The sequence below is a fragment of the Helianthus annuus genome, chromosome 16 (assembly GCF_002127325.2).
Source record: "Helianthus annuus cultivar XRQ/B chromosome 16, HanXRQr2.0-SUNRISE, whole genome shotgun sequence".
NCBI classification, from domain to species: Eukaryota; Viridiplantae; Streptophyta; class Magnoliopsida; order Asterales; family Asteraceae; genus Helianthus; species Helianthus annuus.
Genome location: NC_035448.2, coordinates 161,200,987 through 161,206,210, shown reverse-complemented (window position 1 = coordinate 161,206,210; position 5,224 = coordinate 161,200,987). Strand labels below are relative to the sequence as shown.

The 5,224-nt window shown below is 39.5% G+C and overlaps 1 long non-coding RNA gene across 1 annotated transcript; it reads left to right on the top strand.

Annotated features, from left to right (window-relative positions):
* The first annotated feature begins 3,568 nt into the window (after nt 1-3,568).
* On the top strand, nt 3,569-4,870 carry LOC110920508. Its single transcript, XR_002581745.1, has 3 exons — nt 3,569-3,691; nt 4,233-4,286; nt 4,609-4,870. It is a non-coding gene; the product is annotated as an uncharacterized LOC110920508 (long non-coding RNA).
* Nucleotides 4,871-5,224: the final 354 nt, after the last annotated feature.

Below are 5,224 nucleotides of genomic sequence, written 5' to 3'. Positions count from 1 at the left end.
ACTTGATGCCTACGTACGTGTTATTTGATACTGGAGCCAGTAGATCGTTTGTATCGAGCGAATTAGTGTCCCACCCCTCTTTTAGAATCAAAAGAATGCATGTGCCTTTAGAAGTAGCGATAGCCGATAGTAAGAGTTATTTGTTGCACGAAGTTTGTAGAAATTGCGAAATCATCATTGAAGACGAGAAGTTTGCTATTGACCTTATTCCCATGGTATTGGGGGAATTTAAGGTTATAGTTGGCATGGATTGGCTAGCTAAACATCATGCCGAAATTCAATGTGAGAAAAAGGTGATTCATGTGCTAACACCGGGAGGAAAACGAGTAAGCATACAAGGGGAAAGGAATATTAATTCGAAGCTTTGTTCTATAGTTCAAGCATACAAGTATGTCCGAAATGGAAGCAAGGCATTCCTAGCCTACGTGGTGGATACTAAGCAGAATACCCCTAAGATAGAAGAGGTTGAAGTCGTGAACGAGTTTCTTGATGTTTTTCCGGAAGATTTGCCGGGGCTTCCACCAGAACGCGAAGTGGATTTTAAGATTGAATTGTATCCCGATGCCAAACCCGTAGCCAAGGCTCCTTATAGGTTGGCCCCAACTGAAATGCGGGAGTTAATGGTACAACTACAAGAATTGCTCGACAAGGGATTTATACGCCCGAGTGCATCGCCATGGGGAGCGCCTGTTCTTTTTGTCAAAAAGAAAGATGGTTCGATGCGCATGTGCATCGATTATCGAGAGTTGAATAAGCTGACGGTGAAAAACCGATACCCGTTGCCCCGAATCGATGATCTCTTCGATCAGTTACAAGGGGCAAGTTGGTTTTCAAAAATAGATTTGCGGTCCGGGTACCATCAGTTAAGGGTGCGAGATGAGGGTGTGGCGAAGACGGCTTTTAGAACGCGATACGGGCATTACGAGTTCTTAGTAATGTCCTTTGGATTAACGAACGAGCCCGCCGCGTTCATGGATCTTATGAATCGAGTTTGTCGGCCCATGTTAGACAAATTCGTTATAGTTTTTATCGATGACATCCTGGTTTATTCCCGAAGTAAAGCCGAACATGCATGCCATTTATGTGAAGTTCTTGAAGTACTCCGCAAGGAGAAATTGTACGCGAAATTCTCTAAGTGTGCTTTTTGGCTTAGAGAGGTACAATTTCTCGGTCACGTGATTAATGCGGATGTTATCTTAGTAGACCCGTCAAAGGTGGAAGCCGTTATGAAATGGGTACCTCCAAAGAACCCAAGTGAAGTGTGAAGCTTTTTGGGTTTAGCAGGCTATTATAGGAGGTTTATCCAAGACTTTTCTAAATTGGCCTTGCCGTTGACCAAGTTAACCAAGAAGGATAAGAAGTTTTCATGGGGTGCAGATCAAGAGAGGGCGTTTCAAACCTTGAAAGAAAAGCTGTCGAGTTCCCCGGTACTAACCTTACCTGATGGAACGGAAGACTTGGTGGTGTTTACGGATGCGTCACACCAAGGGTTGGGATGTGTTTTGATGCAAAGGGGTAGAGTCATTGCCTATGCTTCTAGGCAATTGAAGTCACACGAAAGTAATTATCCAACCCATGACTTGGAGTTAGCTGCAGTAGTGTTTGCTTTAAAGATATGGAGGCATTATCTATACGGTACGAAAAGTGCAATTTATTCTGACCACAAAAGCCTTAAATACTTTTTCGAGCAAAAAGATTTAAATATGAGGCAACGAAGGTGGTTAGAACTTCTTAAAGATTATGATTGTGAGATCCTTTATCATCCGGGCAAAGCTAATGTAGTGGCCGATGCCCTGAGCCGAAAGGATTACCCGCCTCCAATTCAAGTAAAGTCCATGAGGATGGTAGTTACACCTCGATTTCTCGAAATGATTAAGGAAGCCCAAATCAAGTCACTAAGCGGAATGGATTCTAGAAAGGAAAGAACAAAGGGGTTTGTGGATAAATTCGAAGAAAGATCCGATGGAATTAAAACCATGTATGGTCGTATTTGGATACCTCGGTTTAGCGAAGCAAAGGGTGTATTACTCGAAGAAGCTCACAAATCCCGATTCTCGGTTCATCCTGGAGCTACAAAAATGTATTTAGACTTGAAGAAAAGTTATTGGTGGCCCGGTATGAAACGTGATATCGTCAAGTATGTTGCAAAATGTTTGACGTGTTTGCAAGTGAAGGCAGAACATCAGAAACCATACGGGAGGTTGCAACCGTTAGAGATTCCGGTATGGAAATGGGAAGAATTGACGATGGACCTAGTGACCAAGCTTCCTAAGACAAGGAAAGGTCACGATGCTATATGGGTGATCGTGGACCACCTCACCAAGAGCGTGCACTTCTTACCCATTCGGGAAGCTTTCTCTTCTGAAAAGATGGCGGAGATCTATGTTAACGAGATAATATCACGACACGGAGTTCCTGTATCTATTGTGTCGGATCGAGATACCCGATTCACATCTTGATATTGGCAAGGTTTTCATGAGAGTATGGGTACAAAATTACATTTCAGTACCGCCTACCACCCCCAAACGGATGGTCAGTCTGAGCGAACCATTCAAACACTCATCGACATGCTGCGAGCATGTGTGATAGATTTCGGGGGAAGCTGGGATGACCACTTGCCATTGGTGGAATTTTCATACAACAATAGCTACCATAACGGCATTCGAATGGCACCGTATGAATTGTTGTATGGAAGGAAGTGTAGAACTCCAATTTGTTGGGGAGAGGTGGGGCAGAGAGAAATTGCACCCAATGAGGTAGTAGCTAAAACTAACGAAAAGATCGATCTTGTGCGAGCCCGTTTAAAAGCGGCTCAAGATCGACAAAAGGCCTATGCAGATCGAAGGAGGCGACCTATCGAATTTCAAATAGGTGATTATGTGTTATTAAAGGTTTCCCCATGGAAAGGTATAATCTGTTTCCGTAAGCGAGGAAAGCTAGGTCCCCGCTACATAGGACCTTTCAAGATTTTAACCCGGGTTGGGAAGGTAGCATATCGGTTGGAATTACCGCCAATATTAGATGGAATACATGACACATTCCATGTGTCACAATTGAGAAAGTGTTTAGCGGATGAGACGGCATACGTGCCCCTTGATGATATTGAATTGGACGAAAAATTGAATTATGTTGAAAGACCGATAGCTATCATAGATTCCAAGGTAACCCACCTTCGGAACAAAACTATAAAGCAAGTCTTGGTGCAATGGCAACATCGGAAAGGATCGGATCTTACATGGGAGTTAGAAGATGAAATGAGAAGCTCTACCCGACATTATTTGGTACGTATTAAGGTTTCGGGGACGAAACCTCTTTTAACGGGGGTAGATTTGTAACACCCCAAAATATGCAATTTATGTATGTTACATAAAATGTTTAGTCATGTTATATTTAACCTAGTTAAGTATTTACACTAGTAACTTGATTAGAAGGAAGGTTACATGACAATTAAACAATATAAGTAAGTAAAGGGACTAATCTTGTTAAAAAGGATGAAAGTTTAATTAAAACAAATAAAAAGAAAAAGGAAAAACACAAACACACATTCTGGTGTGTTTGTGTGGATCGATCAGAGCAAGAGGGCAAGGAGACAAACCCTAACTTCACAAATTCTCAAAAATCAGAAGGAAATTAGGAGTTCTAATGGATGCATGAACCCTAAATCGAATAATCTAAGCTTGTTCAACTCTTGGTAAGTAGGAATTTCTGATTTGAATGATTTGTAGAAAGTGGGTTTTAACCCAAACATGAAATTATGTGGATATCTCATGTAATTGAGAGTTAGGGTTTCATAGTGGTCGAAATTATTGTTGATTTCAGATTTGTTTGAATGATTTAAGTGTATTACCCAATTGTTGTGAAGAAATCATAAACATAATGCCTTCCATGTGTGATATTAGATGAAAAATTGATACTTGACCTTGATTGGATATAAAGAAATTAGATGAGATAAGGTAGGATGAAAGAAAGATATGAACTTGGTTGATTCTTGTTAGACTAGAAAATGAACAAGTAGGATCATGCTTTGAACACTTGTACTTTATGCTTTGTTAATGATACGCACACCAAGTGTTTGATGAAATGCCTTAGTAAAGGTGTTAGCTTTGATAGTCATAAATTTTATGTGAATTGAATGTGCTTATGAAGCAAGTGCAAATTTTATGAAGTATTATCCATTGGTGTGAGCAAACGAGTATGAGACATAAATTAAAAGTATGAATGGTTATGTATAGGTGTTAAGGAAGAGGGCTCGAGTCAAGTGAAGAAACAAGGGAACCAAGATCGAGGTACGCTACTTGTACAAAATTCAGAATTTTTATCATATTGTTGTTTTACCATTTGGTATGTTAAATTGAATCTTTTATAAAAGAGTGTCTGTAGAATTTATTAAATGAATCGAGTATGATGATTTACTACGTAATAGAATGAATATGTATGTTAGGACCCTTTATGAATGGGTCAAAAGAATAGAATGCAAGAATGAAAGAAATGGTAGTTAGAGAATTGCAAGTTGCAAATATCGTCGTGACTATGAATCCGCTAGATGGAATCTTGAGTTAAAAGAAAGAATTTTAGTCCTAATGAAGTTTACTTGTTGTTGTGATGTAGGTAAATCTCAAGTTTAATGACAAGCTTTGCCCGGTCCGAACACACTTCAAGCTCGTCATGCGTTCTGCAACTTTTGTAAAGAAGACAATGTTAATATGTTTGTTTTATTAGATATGTCTAGTAGTTAAAAGCTTGAACTTTGTCTTGTTCGTTTTTTTTAAAACTTAGTCGGTCGTAAGTAATCTAGCATGATGGTTTCGTATGTGAAACCAAGGTCCGTTTTGATGTAGTACATTATGTCTTTTGAAACGTAGCGTATGTTAAATGATATTTTGTTATGAAAAACAGGGGATTACTTCTTTTACGAACGGGTCATGCCCAAATTTCATTAGAAAAGTATGTTGTTATTGAGATAATTTAAAAAGAAAATTTTTGGTGCGTTACATATTTAATCCACAACTAGAACTATCACCCGTCGTAATGCTGCGGGGATTCTTTAGTTATATATCGTATTAGATGAAATGCAAATGTTTTCTTACATGACCACGAGTCTGTGTGTAAAACATAGAAAAGAATAAGTAAGTCGATTTCTGACCTGCGCGTTGCGACAGACCTATCAAACGGGAAAAATAGACGCGCTGCGATGGGCCTGTCAAACGGGAAAAATAGATGAAAA